The sequence below is a fragment of the Triticum aestivum genome, chromosome 1B, assembly GCF_018294505.1.
Source record: "Triticum aestivum cultivar Chinese Spring chromosome 1B, IWGSC CS RefSeq v2.1, whole genome shotgun sequence".
NCBI classification, from domain to species: domain Eukaryota; kingdom Viridiplantae; phylum Streptophyta; class Magnoliopsida; order Poales; family Poaceae; genus Triticum; species Triticum aestivum.
The window spans coordinates 162,581,903-162,600,140 of record NC_057795.1 but is presented as its reverse complement, the minus strand read 5'-3'; the positions used below and the strand labels follow the sequence as shown (position 1 = coordinate 162,600,140).

Here is an 18,238-nt window from a genome sequence, read left to right as displayed (position 1 = left end):
CCCTGCATACACACAACAATTATCAACTTCCATATAGATGGACTTCAATTTTTCTGACATGAAACTTTGTTGTTGTCGCTGTATATGAACTTCTCCTGTAACCAAAGAGAGAGGATGCAACGAGGCAGGGTAAAATGTTAAAAAAAAAACTTTTTTGTTTGAGACATATACACAAACAGTCATCGCGTTTTCTCCAGGTTGACATTTAGAAAATATATGCTGATAGTGATCCTTGAATATTTGTTTCCTTTCAACTTCCATAAGCATGCATGAGCATGCTAGTTCATTTACACAAACACCTAGCATGAAAAGGATTGCAAACACTCCAGATGAGCCTGACATCCAATGTAAGAAGTACTACTGGTGACAATCAACTATGGTCCATGCTAATATTACACTAATGTTTCGCTGCGCTGGTGAAGTTTTGCTTCGGTGTTCATGTAATTGGAAGCCGGACGTCTCGTAATATAAATTCCGAACCATGGACGGAGGCAGACCTTTGAAGCTTTTAGTTTTCTATTCTTATATTCTTATCTGAAACACATTCCGTGTAGTACTTGAACTTCCCGCTGTTTTCACCTTGAACTTCTGTCACGTATTTTTGTTCAACCTTTCTCACAAGAATTTTTAAATTTCTCGGGCCGAGCACTTGAACTTCTAGCAACAAAACTTTTAGCCTTTTGCTTTTTCATTCTTTACACCGTGTAGTACGTGCACTTCTGACATATATCAATCTGATCTTCTCTCGGCTATGTGAAAATATCTGAGTTTTTTGTAGACATTGAACCGCTCTATCTTTTTTTTTATTTTTGAACTTCATTGTGTATTTTTAGAAATGCACTTTGTGAACTAGTTGAACTTCTCGGGCATGTTTGTTTGAACTTCACTCTATTTTTGACGTGTTGTTTTTTGACGTTAGTTTTTTTGTTTTGTTTTTTGAACTTATAGATCCTAGGTTTTAATAAACTTTGAACTTCTCTGTTTTTAAAATTTGCACTTCACATTTTTTTAGTTACATTAGTTTTTACTTTATGCGAACTTGTCCTTCACTACTCAATTTTTTTACTAACATCTGAGCTCGTGTGTTATTTTAATTTGAACTACTTTGGTTTTATTAAAGAAACATACTTTTTTATTTTTTAATAAATAACAAGCTTATTTAATATTATTTAAAGTTCAACTTCTTACTTTTATTTTTCAAGAAATGGGAAATATCAGATTTTTTACATGGATCGAACGTCTCCATTATTTTAACTTGAACTTCTCCATTTTATTCACACACAGAAATGTCGCGGCTGCCACCTGTAACGCTTGTACACTTTTAATAAAGAATTACTAAAGTAGATTTCATAAACATTGAACCTCTATTTTATTTAAATTTGAACTTCTATACAAATGAATAATGGATCTCTCTATCCATCACCATGATGTACATGAAGGAACCTGTCGGGAACTAACACAAACACATACTATGCACACACCAATGGGCATCCAGTGATAAATTATGCATTAAATGACACATCAAAAAAGAAGAACATGCACCAGGGTCATAAAAATTGAAGCTCCGGGAGACATACATCACGACCAACTACACAACGTGATAGATCTCCACGGGTTATGGGCGCAACTTTCTTCTGGATTGCAAGTTGTTCAGTGCTAATTATCCAGCGTCGGTGGCCATGGGAATCCAGTGATTATTACGCAGTGCCGATGGCAGAAGTCAACTTGGCTGGCTCGCAAGGCGTTCTCCTTCTCTGTAATGAGACCACCACTTCTTTGATTGTTGTATATTTCCTTCTTCAAATTTCATCTTTGAACTTCTGCCTTTTGTTTTTCCACTACAACCTGAAACAAAGGGAAAAAAATGAACGTTTTAAGCACTGCCTTCTACAAACTTTTATATGTTTTTGGCTCTGAATTTTTTTAACTCTGTAATGCAAATTTATATGTTCTTTTTTACTCTGCAGGTGGGTTCATTTAACTATTGTTTTTATTCTCCAAACATACATCTTGTGGAGTCAGAACTTATATATTTTATATCATTGAACTTCTAGATTTTTCAAATGAAATCAGAACACAAGTTGGGCCAAATATGGTGGGAAATCATAGACTGAAATTTCTCTTTTTTCTTGGTTCATAATATCTTACTTTAACATAGTCCAACCTTGCTGAGATTACATCTTTGCAGATCCGAAAAAATACAGTACCAAACTTTTGAACATTACAGAGAGCAAAAATACCAATCTTTTTAAAACATCTTGAACTACAGAAGCAAAGAGGCAAGAGAATAGAGGAGGACAAGAAGATGGTGTGGTCGGTGGGGTGTACAACCTGCAGGGGAAGCGGCTGCGGGTGGTGGAGCTCGAGCTCTCAGCGTGGCCCTACCTCTGTGCCCACGTCCAGTGGGCGGCCGGACGTGGTTGCAGGCATCGGCAACAGACAGTGGTGGGGGGTGGTTGCCGCAGCGTCGGCTGTATGTGGGGGACCTCGGCGGCAGCGGCAGACGCGACACGCTACAGGTCAATACCTCCAGGTGAAGTTTTTGTGCAAATCACTGAATAATAAGCTGTGTTAGCTAGCACAATGGTGCAAGAATTTGAACTTATATTTTCTCTACCCGAGCTAATGTACACTGTATGTAATCCATTATGTAGTCTGGTTCAAGATAGTTGACTGCTTAAGAAAGCTGCAAGTAATTTAAATCGTGCCTTGTGGAGTTTGCTAATCGAGTGCGTATCTTCTGTGTCTTGAGGATGGCTTTGCCTCAACAACTGAATGGATGGATGGAATTAGCTACTAATGCAGACTATAACTGGCATGTGTTACATTTTACAGTGCATGCACGAGATGTATCACGCAAGTGATTTTGGAATGGAATGAGTACCTGAACGGCAGCGTTGACAGAGGTGAACTTCGGGATGATGATCAGCGAGGCATTGACAGAGGTGATTTATCCAAGAAATTTAATACTTGAAAATAAAAATCGAAGTATCTGCAGTCAGAAATGAACTTGAAATTCTCGTCCACCTAGACTGTTCCTTTGTATCATACCATTTTCAGATGGGAAAATTAATAAGAATATGACACAACCCAGTCCAATTCAGTTCATAAAGATAAAGATGAAAATATAAATAAAATTGTTTTGCAAGAGTTCATAGAGGGAGAGTTGAGCAGGTCTCGTCACAAAGAACAAGGAAGTTCAGAGAAAATCTTAGCAGCCGTTCTCCTCTGTTTTTAGTAGCAGAAATGTAGAAATTGAACACACGTGCTTGTGTGGATGTTCTCCAGGGGCTCGATCGGGTAGCGGGTCGGTGGATCACCGGATGTTGCGCCGGGATGCTACGCGGCGGGATGCATCGCGCTGGTGCATGCTGACGGGGAAGGAAGGTGTGACCGGCGGTGCGAACTTGCAGGGGGTGCGTCACGGCGGAGGTGCTGCGTGAGGGGGAGGTGGAGGCGGCGGCGCGTGCTGGCTGGGGGTCGCATCGTGGCAGCGCACCTGGCCGGAGGAGGAAGGTGGGGTGGCGGCGCATGCCGTCGGGGAAGGAAGGCAGGACGATGGCTGGATCCTGGGAAGGGAGCGGCGGGGCAAGGGCTCATTCTAGCGGGGGGATCGAGGGGGAGTGAAGTGCGGGACTGGGTGTGGGCAGCGGAGCCTCCGGCTGTGGCGTGGTGGGGCGGCGGCCGCGTCTCCAGTTGGGGCATGGCCGGGCGGCGGCAGGGTCTCTGGTCGGGGGCGGGGCGGCGGCCGCGTCTCTGATGGGTGTGAGGTGGCGGCAGCAGCGCCGGTTGGGGTCGGGGCGGAGGGCGCGTCGCCGGTTGGATCGAGGAAGGTGCTGGGTGGGCTTTTTCTCTTTTTGTTGTCCGAGCCGGTTCGGCAGTTCGGCAACATCTGTATCCGACCCTATATAGGGCGGGCCGTGATCCAAATAACTATTTTGATCCCAGGATCAAAATAGTGCTATCGTATTTACAAGCAAAAAAATAACCCCCTCCTAAGTCAAATTAATCACTCTCGTTGTCAGGCAAAAAGTAGTGATGGACCAAGCGGGCCCACAAATGGAAAGCATCGATATTACTGATAACTGCTTAATTGGGTGCGAGAGGACAACCATCATCGCTTTGCAAGTGGGCCAAACATACGTTGAATATAATACCTAAAATGCACAATTTTGATGTGCCACACATGTCTCAAAAACTGTAAACCATGCACCCACACAGAGCGAGGTTCATGAAGCGTATTACATATGATGGTCCCCTTCCCCCTCTTCGACGCATACTATATGCTCCTACCGTAATACAACCCAAAAAGAATCCTCATCGATGGTGAAATTAATTAACCTCTCCTGATGTAGGTCAAAGTGATGCACATGCATCGACGATGGCCTCGTGGGCCAACAGATGAAAGCGTCACAAGTGAGTGTCCTAGCTAGGATAACCACCGCCTGCATGCATGTGGCGCAAAGAGGTGTTGTGTGATGTTTGAATAGCCATTTTCAAAATTTTGATGTGCCACGTTTCTCGGAAATCGAAAAGTCCCAACACTGAGTGAGGTGTACTTGTTCACGGACGCGTACGTATAGTGTGTGTGTGCGTGTGTGTGTGTGTGTGTGTGTGTGTGTGTGTGTACCACCATAACACAAACAAAAAAGATTCTACCTTGCTGGTTAAATTAATCTCACTACCGGCTATTCGTCAAAATGATGGATGACGACCTCGCGGGCCCACAGAAAGCGTCATATGCGAGTATCGAGTGTCGTGTAGGACAACCATCGACTGCATGTGGCCAAAACATGTATTTATGAAAGGGTTGTGTAATATTTTAAATTACGAATTCACGACTCTGATGTGGCACCGGCCTGCCTAACAAAACGGCGAACCCACACGTTGGCTCACAACTTATAGTGTACTGCGAGCCACTGGCCACCCCCAGACGCACACACCCACACCCACACACCGCGAATCCACCACAACTACGATGCATGTTAAATTAATTATCTCACGGTGAGCATATATATGTTACCAAAGGAGGGACGTTTTAATTAAAAAAAATCAAAGATCATTAAGACGTTTTAGTACATTAATTGTTTGATTTTCTACGGGTATAATGTGCAAAAATCAAATTCGAGGTACATGCACACGTGACAATGCACCTAAATGGATTGCAAAAACACATATGTCTCACTGGGTGCATGTTTACTCCCCATGCAACAAATTTCAAACAATGAGAATCTTGATTTTAAATTCTAGTACATCCAAAACTTATTTGAAGTCCATGAAACTTATCGTGTTGTCATATGAACACCAATATAAAGTTGCATTGTACTTTTTTTTGTCAAATTTGAGACCAGTTTTGATGTAATCTTTATCTAATTACAAACGGGAGATTATTAATAATTGGGAACCAATATCCCAAACGGACTATTTATTCCAACCGTCAGCGTTAGACCAACAATGGATATGTGTCATGCTTCGGTTAAGCAAAAAATAAAGCGGCATTATTAATCATCCAAATAGAAAAACAATATATGTGTCGCCACGTGATCTGTGTACCGTGCGAGCAGGCGTGAGTTGACGGGACGCATGTGAGCAGTCCGCCGCACAGGCAGTCCGGGAGGTGTGCGTGCAGGTGTGTGAATTGACGGAGGCGTGCTCACTGTGCAGCGTCATCGGGAGGCGTGCGAGTAGCTGTGTGAAACGACGGTAGGCATGCTAGCAGTCCGGTGCGCAGTGTCACCGGGAGGCGAGCGAGCGGTTTGACCGTCGCCCGCCTCACTCCCACTACTCCATATCAATGGTGCGCCCGAGCGGCCGCACCCCCCATGCTCGCCACACACACAATCCCCTCTCTCCACTTGCATCCTCGATGCCGCTCTCAGTCATCAAAGCCGTCAGTGTATGAGGATGCCGCTGAGGCACCCCATCGGAGGGAGTGGCGACACCGGGGCTGCTAAAGCACCGGAGCGCGGCATGGAGATGGAGACAGAGGTTGCCATCACCGCCGGTGAGTTATCGCTGCAACCTGACATCGTTGACGGCATCGAGCTTCCACAGCCGGAGGCGGAGTTCCATACCGACTCTGGTGACGACTCGGGCGACGACTCCGACAACCACTCTGGCGGCCACTCCGACGACGACGAACAACTGGTTAGTCATCTATACCCATTTATGTGTCAAATGCATCCAAGGGTTTCTCTGGTTACTCCTGCCTCCCCCTTTTTGGAATAGAAATCCTATGGTTATGTTCTCCCAATCCATGGAAGCTGAGTAAGCTTCGTTAGATCTATGTAGTGTATTGATTGTTTGAATGGTACAAGTGATAAGTGATTAGTTGTTTCATCTGTGGAAATGATTTCTGTTAGTAATCTGACTAGGGTTAGTGTTCGTGATAATAATTCCTAGCCAGGACTTGACAATGATTTTGAATGACCAACATATGTTTGTGCCATTATTTTCTTCAGGATTGGTCTGTACATAGACGAATGTGCTGAAAAATCGAACCATAATCTCTGGATATGTATAAATAAATAGCCATAAATTCCTAATCCTACTTCACGGCATGTAATCATTGATTTGATGCCAATTTTTGGCAACTGCCAAATATTCGCTAGAGATTAGTTTGTAACCATTAATTAGACGCCACATTTTTTACTATTTGTATAGGTGATGTCTGACGATGTGGACAGCGAGGATGAAGATGTCCAGAGGAGGTACAAGAGGCAAATCCTAAGGGAGCTTTATGCAGGAATGCATAACAGGCGTATTAGGACCTGGAATGGCAGCTATCGATGCCCATTCTGCAACCACAAGCTTCATGATGCGTATCAAAGTGTTCTGGCGCATGCAAGAGGACAGGCCGTTGGCTCCTTCAAGCAAAAGTATGCTCGCAGGGTGGAGCACGGTGCATACACCGAGTACCTGAAGAAGCTTCAGGATCAGGCCTGCTTGTGAGAAGAGATGTGGGATCAAACTATGTACGCTTGAGCATGCTTAATGACGGTTGAACTATGCTTGTGTACGTGTATGCTTATTATCTATGTCTGAGTATGTTTAATATATGTTTACTTATGTCTAACTATGGGACATGGATGCAATCAGTTTGGTTGATGGAATCTACCTCCGTCCTTGTTTATTGGTCCCCTTTGTAATTTGTGTTGAATGTTGACCAAAAATTTAACTGACAAAATGTTAGTGCGGGTCAGCAAAAATTATATCGTTGGATGTGTATTTGAACATAGTGTTCAATGATATAGTTTTTGCTGACATGCATAAACATTTCTTAGTCAAATATTTGGTTGAAATTTGGTACAAATTAGTCGAAATTTGGTACAAATTACAGAGGGGACCAATAAACCAGGACGGAGGTAGTACGTCAATCACACACGGTTCCCAAAATTGCAACCGTGTGCAATGACTTCCATTTTTCCTGTTGCTTCAATCACACACAGTTCACAAAATTGGAACCGTGTGCAATGGCTTTCGTTTTGCTTCTTGCGTCAATCACACACGGTTCGCTCTAACAAACCATTGCCTCCGAAATTCTTTGTCGGACAGAAAACCCTCACCACCTAATTCAAAAAAGAAAAAAGAAAACCCTCCCCATCCCCACGTCACAAAAACCCTCACCCCCGCCTGCCCCCCCCATGCCTTTGGTCCCCATTCACACCTGCACAAGCTCCTCCATGTCTATGCATGGCACCGCCTATCGCGGCGGTAACCACTTAGCTCGACACCTGCCGCCGCCGCCAGGCTGCCGGCAAACCCCACCGCATTTCGCCACTTCCGCTTGCCGCCGTCTATTGCCATCGACTTTCTCGACGCTGCTCGCGGTCGACCCAGCTCTGCTCGGTTGGGGAATCTGCCATACTGAGGGTTTTTTCTCATGGACGACAAGGTAACTAACTTAATGAGATATTATCTTATCTCTCATACCAATTCATCTGCCTCCTTTAATCACCCGGCGGAAATTGTCGTCAATTCATTTTTATCCGTGCTAATTTGCGGGTTTTCTTTCATTCATACAGTGTACAGTGTGCCGATACATCAGGACCTTGTGACCTCCGCCAGAGATTCCATCTCACCGTACCAGATGACTCAAGCATGTGCGTGGTATGTTCAATCTCACCTAAATCGGTTTAAAAAGTGCCAGATTTGGATAAAAGGTGCCACATGCACCATATACGTCAAAGGGGATTTCCCCCCCTCTTCTTTCTATATTAGGTAAATTAATGATGTATTGTTCTTTCGATTACTCTCATATTTCCATGACATCATGTTTACCCTATCTGTTTAATTATAAATTTTTGTCCTCCGATTTCAACTGTTGTACAATTCTTTCAATTTGGGCCCATATTTGCATGTTACCATATTTTCTTTAACGATCCTACCATTTTCTGCAGCGCATCCCTTGCTATGCAACAGATTATGTAGTGCACAATTTTCCCTTTACATAGATCAAGGCTGCACGGATGTCATACTACACACAAACCATGGATTTACAATCATTGCTACTGTATTACTTGATGAACATGGTGCCTCCTATTTTGGCGCTCGCTTTTGGAAAGAAATTTCTAAGTTTTATGTACTGAAAGCTGGCACTAAAATTGGACTGCACATAAAAGGGCATAGTCATGAGATATATGCTAACTTCCCTAACAAAATCATCCGTCCAGAGTTTGTTCGAAGTAAGTTTTCTTTTCAACTATCTGCATGTTGACTTACCCAGCAATGTTAAATGAATTGTGTAGTATTTAAGCAACCAATTGTTATTCCCTTTTCTTACTATATTCCTACCTAATAACTTCTAGTTATCATACACTTTTCTGTTGCCCTATTTTAACTATATATTCCCTGTACTCTCATTTCTATCAGAAAGCACCGTTGACAAGGATACTCCGGAGGTGGAGAATGGGCCTGACAACAAGCGGAGGTAGGGCGAGCTAGAACCGCAATCAACTCTAGCAGGCATAGACTTCGTCAGCAGCCTCCCCGATGATATGTTGATAGTCATCATCTCCCTCCTCCCAATCAAATGTGGGGCGCGGACAATCGTCCTTTCCCGGTGGTGGCGCCCCCTATGGAATTCACCCCTCTCGACCTCATCGACACATACGAGCTTTTCCATGGCTATCGCAAAAGATTGGATGTGTTCTACAAGATCCTCAGCAGTCACCCTGGCCCAACCAGAGGCCTTAGAATGGGCAAGTTCCATTCCAACGGCAGGGACCGAGCCAAGCTTGATGACTGGTTCGGATCCCCCGCCCTAGATCAGCTCGAGGAGCTCACTTTTGATGATGGGCACATGCGCTCGTTGCCAACGTCCGTGCTTCGCCTCGCGCCCATGCTGCACGTCGCCAAGTTCAGGAACTGCTGTCCCCCCCCCTTAATGACGCGCCCCCTCTTATTCTACCATGACTGAAGCACCTCGAGCTCATTGTCGCCTTCCTCTCAAACGGTGACATTTAGTGCCTGCTCCGTGGCTATACTACACTCGAGTACCTTCGTCTTCAGGCGATCAATGGGTTGAGTACATTCCACATCACCTCCATGACTCTTCGAACTATTTATGCATGTTGCTGGTTCGGCAGGAAGACATCCCAAGATGTGTACCACGGTATGGTCATTGAGGACACACCTGCACTTGAGAGATTACTTGTACTTGATCAAGTAGGTCCAACAAGAATCAATGTCATTTTTGCGCTAAAATTGACAGTGCTGAGATTCTCGTCTGACAAATACTTCAAACTTGTTATTGGATCCACACGCGTTCAGGTACAACAACCACCTTATACCTCTCCTTCTACAAATTAACATTATTTCTAATTTTGAAGATGTTTGTTCATCTGTCATTCAGAAAATGATTCTAACAAGCCTGACCGTGAAACTGCGCACAGTGAAGGTCTTGGCACTAGAATCTATCGGCCCCAACCTGGAGCAAGTTGTCACTTTCCTGAGATGCTTTCCGTGCCTGGAGAGGCTATATATCGAGGTGATGTTCCTTTCGTGTTAAATGTTAACCATAAGGGAGTTCAATTTGTGAAACCTTTTTCCAAGTTTACAATGACAATGTACTATGATTTCTGAAGGATTCTTTTGGAGGATTTCAATACATACATGTCTCCTTTTCCAAGTTTACAATGACAATGCTTGATCCATATGGTTACAATCCATATGCATTTCTCCTTTGGATTCATCTGTACTAGTCCTTAGGGAACTTTTCATCCACTCCAACATCTTGTGAAGATGGAAGATGGCATGTTAATGCCCATGTTAATCATGTCAGATCGAAGATGGCATGTTAGTGCATTTTACAAATCCTGCAACCTAAATAGGCCTGTAGTAGTGTTCAAAACAACATCTAGGCACTAACACATTTTCTTCTTTTGCAGATAAGATTAGGCCAAAAGGTGGATAATGTGATACAATATAACAATCACGTCGAATGCCTAGATCTGCATCTCTCAGAAATTACTTTGAACTCCTACCGAGGGACCTTACCGGAGATTATATTCGCCAGATTCTTTGTTGTCAGAGCAAGGGTGCTGAAGGTAATGAGGTTTGCCCTACATTTATTTCGGAAAAATGAATGGTTTGTTGATCAGCGCCGGCGCTTGTGGCAGAATGGAATAGGCTCAAAAAATGTTGAATCTCATTTTGGAACTTCAGATGACAGAGTAATTGGAACTCATCGTGTCAACCCCATACATGACTTCTTAGTGGCGGACCCCTTTGAAAAAGTTGTGAGGTTTCGCAACTAGACTTAGAAGTGGTAATATTAGTTTGAACCTCTTTGATATCCATGTTCAGTGGATCAGCGCAAGCTTTTGCAGCTGATGAGCTGAATTTCATTTCTAATATTAGTTTGAACCTTGTAATCTTTGAATTTGAGCCATATAACTCTGGAATTTGAACCTTGTAAAATTTCGAGCCTTTGTGGTACAATCGTTGAAATGGCATCGTATGAGACTCGTATATTGGAAGCACTATTTTGAACTTAACATGCAATGGTCTTAGATTTGATTTATTAACCATTCTCGAATCTGTTTACCTTATCGATCCCACAGCACACGATCTATATAGCTAACTTGACTGCGATCTTGGACATTATTGCACACAGTTGGTTTCTTCCATCGTGTGCCCTATAGAGCGCATAATTAATTATCGCAGTCGAGTGTCCATCATCACCCTTCTATGTGACTTTGACCTCATCACCCACAGGTAAAGTTACGACCGAAATTCATTCCAAACACTTTGTTTTTACAAAGCTTTTTGCCAATAAACACCCATGATTTGTCCCTCTTCTAGCCGACACGTGGCAAACCAAGCCGGACGAGAAGCTTGCGTGGTAAACTGCACGGTAGCATGGGAATAGGCTCACCGACGATACATTTGGCGCCTCTTTGACCCCACGCATGGTCAAACTGCGGTGCAGTGTTGTCAAGCATGCACTGGAATCCTGACCGATGTGCGGTGTTGTCAAGCGTGCACTGGAATCCTCCGCTATGAACGTCGTGACAAGACGTGACGATTATAGGCCGGCTGACCCCATTTGTTACATCCGCTATTTAACCCTTGTGTCTCTTCAACCTTTCGATCGCGCCCCACCATTGCAAGAAGCACACCCACCACGACAAATTCTTAGGGAGTATCATGCGCCGCTCCAACGGTGCTTCGAGCGGCTACCGACGACGAGCAGGAGTTCACCATCCATGCCGTGGTGTACACCCACCGAAGGTTCGAGGAGCTCTCGGTGGTGTACACCAACCACCCGGTTTGGGTGGAGTATTGCATCTGCATCATGGAGCTGTTGCTTGCCGACGAGAAGTACAAGGTGGTCGGGTTCGACATCGAGCACACCCGCGCTCGTGCAGGGTCTCGTCCCAAGGTCGGAGTTGCCCAGATGAGCGGGGGCCACCACGTCCTCGTCTACCACTACTGCATGGCCACAAGGCCTTGCGAGCGTTTCGCCAGGTTTGTCAACAGCCCCCACTACACGTTCGCTACGGTCGACATCACCAACGATGTCAAGGTGCTCAAGAATCTGGGCATCGTCTGCCAGAATCTTGTCGACATCCAAGGCCAATACAAGATCCGGGGCAACAAGGAGCATCAGAAGGACTCACTGGTTCACCTCGCCGAGGCCATCATCGACCCCTACTACAGAGTCATGAAGGATTCCTACAACAACGACAAGTGTGCCTAGCACTCGGCCTGGATGGAGAAACTCGATAAATATCACGTCGTGTACACGGCCAAGGAGGCGTACACGTGCTACGACATGTACAGGTGGATCATTGACATGAGGAAGTGCCTCCTTCCCCAAAATGGCCAGGGATCCAGCCGAAAGCAGAGCAATGGCAAGCATCGTCGCAACAAGAAGTAGATGATTAATTAGATCCTCATTTCTCCTAGTTTAGTATGCATGTAATTGCTTACTTTGGTGTGTGAAAATGTTATTTGTGTAGTCACTTGTAATTGTATGCTTAATTTGGTTACGCAATGTTGTCTTTTTAAGTATATATGTTGATGCTCTATAGACAAAGCAAATCACATCGCACACGGACTAAACAAGGGAACCTGTCGGTGATGATTTCATCAATCACTGACAATTGTATACCAGCAATCATTTGCTCACAACACACACGACTTGTTAACATGAATCGTTTGTGTTGTTATCGGTCTTCCCACACATTTCTGATTACAGACCTGTTTGCCGCGTATCACACACATCTTGTTTTATTGAACCGTTTCTGTTCTCTTGTCTCAACACAAACAGTTCATCCGAGTGAACCGCATGTTGTATATCGCACACACACCTTGATCTGGCTGACCATTTCTTTTGTGTTGCCTAATCACAAACAGTTCATTCAAGTGAACTGTATGTTGTGTATCGCACACGTCGTAATTTGGCTACCCGTTTATTTTGTTCCTCCTCATCGCAAATAGTTAATTGAACTGAACGTATGCCCTGCATCACACACGCAACTAAAATCTGAACCCTTTTTTATGCATCCATCATCGCAAACGTTTTGCGCATTTTAGATGGTTCTCTGACACCACCGTTTGCAATTATTGCATCACAAATAGTTTCTCGAAGGGTCTCTGATCATAGTGTCGCCTTAGCAGCATCCTGTAGTAGTGTCTCTTTTACATGAGCATCATTGAAATTATCAATGCCTAGCTAAAAGGCTTTAAAGAAAATCGCTTGTTGGGAGACAACCCAATATTTTTCCTTCCTGTTTTTAAATAAATAATTCATCTAGCCTATGGTTAGATGTGTTTTGTGTTTTAATTAGTGTTTGTGCCAAGTAAGACCTTTGGGATGGCTTACGGTGATAGTTGATTTGATCTTGCTGAAAAACAGAAACTTTTGCGCCCAGAAAAATAATTTTCATAATTCACAGAAGCGTGATTTTGATCTGATTTATTTTACAAAAGATTGATGTACAAATTTCCCAGCTTTTCTTAATTTTTCAGAAATTTTTGAGTTACATAAATATTCGAAGCTCTCTGATTGCTACAGACTATTCTGTTTTTGACAGATTCTGTTTTCTATGTGTTGTTTGCTTATTTTGATGAATCTATGGGTAGTATCGGGGGGTATGAACCATGGAGAAGTTGGAATATAGTAGATATTACACCAATATAAATAAATAATGAGTTCGCAACAGTACCATAAAGTGGTGGTTTTCTTTCTTATACTAACGGATCTCATAAGATTTTCTGTTGAATTTTGTGTTGTGAAGTTTTCAAGTTTTGGGTATGGATTTGATGGACTATGGAATAAGGAGTGGCAAGAGCCTAAGCTTGGGGATGCCCAAGGCACCCCAAGGTAATATTCAAGGACAACCAAGAGCCTAAGCTTGGGGATGGTCCGGAAGGCATCCCCTCTTTCGTCTTTGTCTATCGGTAACTTTACTTGAGGCTATATTTTTATTCACCAAATGATATGTGTTTTGCTTGGAGAATCTTGTATGATATGAGTATTTAATTTTAAATTTTCCACAATCATCCTTGCTATACACACATTTTGAGAGGGACACGCATGAATCATGATTTATTAGAATACTCTATGTGCTTCACTTATATCTTTTGAGCTAGGCAATTTTGCTCTAGTGCTTCACTTATATCTTTTTAGAGCAAAGTGGTGGCTTTATTTTGTAGAAATTGTTGAACTCTCATGCTTAACTTATATTATTTTGAGAGTCTCTCTAAACAGCATGGTAATTTGCTTTGGTTATAAATTTAGTCCTAATATGATAGGCATCCAAGAGGGATATAATAAAAACTTTCATATAAAGTGCATTGAATACTAAGAGAAGTTTGATTCCTTATGATTGTTTTGAGATATAAAGATGGTGATATTAGAGTCATGCTAGTGAGTAATTGTGAATTGGAGAAATACTTGTGTTAAGGTTTGTGATTCCCGTAGAATGCACGTATGGTGAACCGTTATGTAACAAAGTTGGAGCATGATTTATTTATTGATTGTCATCCTTTGTGTGGAGGTCGGGATCGCGCGATGGTTAACTCCTACAAACCCTTCCCCTAGGAGCATGCGCCTAGTACTTTGTTTCTATGACTAATAGATTTTCGCAATAAGTATGTGAGTTCTTTATGACTAATGTTGAGTCCATGGATTACACTCACTCTCACCCTTCCACCATTGCTAGCCTCTCTAGTACCACGCAACTTTTGCCGGTACCATACACCCACTATATACCTTCCTCAAAATAGGCACCATACCTACCTATTATGGCATTTCCATAGCCATTCTGAGATATATTGCCATGCAACTTTCCACCGTTCCATTTTATTATGACACATTCCGTCATTGTCATATTTCTTTGCATGATCATGTAGTTGACATAGTATTTGTGGCAAAGCCACCTTTCATAATTCTTTCATACATGTCACTCTTGAGTCATTGCACATCCCGGTACACCGCCGGAGGCATTCATATAGAGTTATATTTTTGTTCTAAGTATCGAGTTGTAATTTTTTTAGTTGTATGTAAATAAGAGTGTGATGATTTTCATTATTAGAGCATTGTCCCATGTGAGGAAAAAATAAAAGGGAGTCTAAAGAAGCCTATCAAAAAAATGAGGGAAAAAGAGAGAAGGGGCAATGTTACTATCCTTTTTCCACACATGTGCTTCAAAGTAGCACCATGATCTTCATGATAGAGAGTCTCATATGTTGTCACTTTCATATGCTAGTGGGAATTTTTCATTATAGAACTTGGCTTGTATATAATCCAACGATGGGATTCCCCAAATGCCCTACGTCTTCATGAGCAAGCAAGATTGGATGCACACCCACTTAGTTTTCTTTTGAGCTTTTTCATAAACTTATAGCTCTAGTGCATCCATTGCATGGAAATCCCTACTCACTCACAGTGATATATATTGATGGGCATCTCCATAGCCCATTGATATGCCTAGTTGATGTGAGACTATCTCCTTTTTGTCTTCTCCACAACCACCATATTCTATTCCACCTATAGTGCTATGTCCATGCCTCACGCTCATGTATTGCATGAAAGTTGAAAAGGTTTGAGAATACTGAAGTATGAAACAATTGTTTAGTTGAAACAAGGGCTGTGCATGATTTGAATACTCTGCGTGATGAAGATGGAGCATAGCCAAACTATATGATTTTGTAGGGATAACTTTCTTCGGCCATGTTATTTTGAGAAGACATAATTGCTTTACTAGTATGCTTGAAGTATTATTGTTTTTATGTCAATATTAAACTTTTGTTTTGAATCTTATGGATCTGAACATTCATGCCACAATAAAGAAAATTACATGGATAAATATGTTCGGTAGCATTCCACATCAAAAATTCTGTTTTTATCATTTACCTACTCAAGGAGGAGCAAGAATTAAGCTTGGGGATGCTTGATACATCTGCAACGTATCTATAATTTTTTATTGTTCCATGCTATTATATTATCTATTTTGGATGTTTTATATGCATTATATGCTATTTTATATTATTTTTTGGACTAACCTATTAACCTAGAGCCCAGTGCTAGTTTCTGTTTTTTCCTTATTTTGAGCTTCGCAGAAAAGGAATACCAAACGGAGTCCAAAAGGACTAAAACCTTTGCGGTGATTTTTCTTGGACCAGAAGACACCCAGGAGACTTGAAGATCAAGTCAGAAGAGACACGAGGCGGCGAAAAGGGGGGAGGGCGCACCCAGGGGGTAGGGCGCGCCCCCTGCCTTGTGGGCCCCTCGTGACCCCCTGACCTAGTTCTTCCTCCTTATATCCAGAAATATTCCCAAACCACCAGAAGCATCCACGAAAACACGTTTCCACCACTGCAACCTTCTGGTCCCCGTGAGATCCTATCTAGGGGCCTTTTCCGGCATCTTTCCGAAGGAGGATTCGATCATGGAGGGCTTCTACATAACTCGATTGCTCTTCCGATGAAGCGTGAGTAGTTTACCTCAGACCTCCGGGTCCATAGCTAGTAGCTAGATGGCTTCTTCTCTCTCTTTGATTCTCAATACCATGTTCTCCTTGATGTTCTTGGAGATCTATCTGATGTAATCTTCTTTTGTGGTGTGTTTTTCGAGATCCGATGAATTGTGGATTTATGATCAGCTTATCTATGAATATTATTTGGGTCTTCTCTGAATTCTTATATGCATGATTTGATATCTTTGTAATTCTCTTCGAACTATGGGTTTAGTTTGGCCAACTAGATTTGGTTTTTCTTGCAATGGGATAAGTGCTCAGCTTTGGGTTCAATCTTGTGGTGTCCTTTCCCAGTGACAGTAGGGGCAGCAAGTCAGGGTGTGCATTTGGTTTTTTCGGTCTGATTCGGTTCGGTTTATACGGTTTTTGGTTTATACGGTTTTATACATGTATACGGTTCGGTTTCGGTAATAACCATTTGATTTTGGTTTGGTTTCGGTAATAACCAAAATAACCAAAGTTGACGCGAATTTTTGATCGACAAATATTTTTTTGGTCACATGATTCAGTTCTTGTATGTAGGATAGATTTTTTCTTGTGTGTACTGTGTACGTAGATTGGATCGATACATGATGGACATGATTTAGTAATAAGCATTAGATGGCAACAAATATGAGAGATTAGGTACGTTTTGGAGGTCCACGTGATTTTTTTCCTAGGCATTACTAGTAGACGTCAGCACATAAAACTGATTACAAGAAGGAAAGAGGAAGCAGGAAAAAGAGGAAAGAGAGAAAATCTTGCGCATCTTCAATGAGGTGACAAAATAGATCGCTGCCTAAGGAGACAGAACAAAGCACTCCGCGCTTGGCTCACTCAACAAAAGTGGCCTTATGGGATGGATAGTTTGAAGCCCAAACAAGCACCGCATGCGCTAGGAGGTGGTTTGGTCGGTTGGAGCTGCTGAGATTAGTACCACCTCACCAGTCGAGCAGCAGTGCGGTGGGCTGAGAGCAATAAAAGAAGGGTCCCTGAAGGGTTGGACTCATATCATTGGGTATTAAATTGGACTTTGGTTATTTCGGTTTAACCAAATGGTTTTCGGTTTCTAACCGAAAACACCAAATGCTAAATGGTTTCTAGAATTGGAAACTGAAACTGAAACCGGAAACTGAAAAACCGAAATTTCGGTTCGGTTTGGTTTTTTTTGGTTTGGTTTGTGGTTTCCGGTTCGGTTTTGCACACCCTGAGCAGCAAGGCACGTATTGTATTGTTGCCATCGACGAGAAAAATATGGGGTTTACATGATATTTCTTGAGTTTATTCCTCTACATCATGTCATCTTACTTAAAGCATTACTCTGTTCTTTATGAACTTAATACTCTAGATGCAAGCAGGAGTCGGTCTACTTGACACAGACGTGCTGCCTATGTTTCATAATCATTGTCTTGTATATCGTCATAACTTTGGCTTTGCTATCAATTGCTCGACAATAATTTGTTCATACACCGTATTATTTTCTATCTTGATAGAAGCCTCTAGTGAAACCTATGGCCCCGGGTCCATTTCCCATCATATTAGTTTCCGATCTATTATTTTGCAATCTTTTACTTTCAGATTTATAAATAAAAAACCCAAAAATATTTTATCTTTTGTTTATCTATCTCTATCAGATCTCACTTTTGCAAGTGACCGTGAACGGATTGAAACCCCCTTAATTGTGTTGGGTGCAAGTGTTTGATTGTTTGTGCAGGTATTGGTGATTTGTGCTTTGTCTCCTACTGGATTGATACCTTGGTTCTCTAACTGAG

General features: G+C 42.6%; 1 long non-coding RNA gene across 1 annotated transcript; it reads right to left on the bottom strand.

The window, feature by feature from the left end:
* Positions 1–1,345: 1,345 nt before the first annotated feature.
* Positions 1,346–3,854, bottom strand: LOC123088780 (uncharacterized). The gene is made up of 2 exons (XR_006442092.1): positions 2,332–3,854; positions 1,346–1,845 (listed from the first exon to the last, which is right to left on the bottom strand). It is a non-coding gene; the product is annotated as an uncharacterized lncRNA (long non-coding RNA).
* Between the last annotated feature and the right edge of the window lie 14,384 nt (positions 3,855–18,238).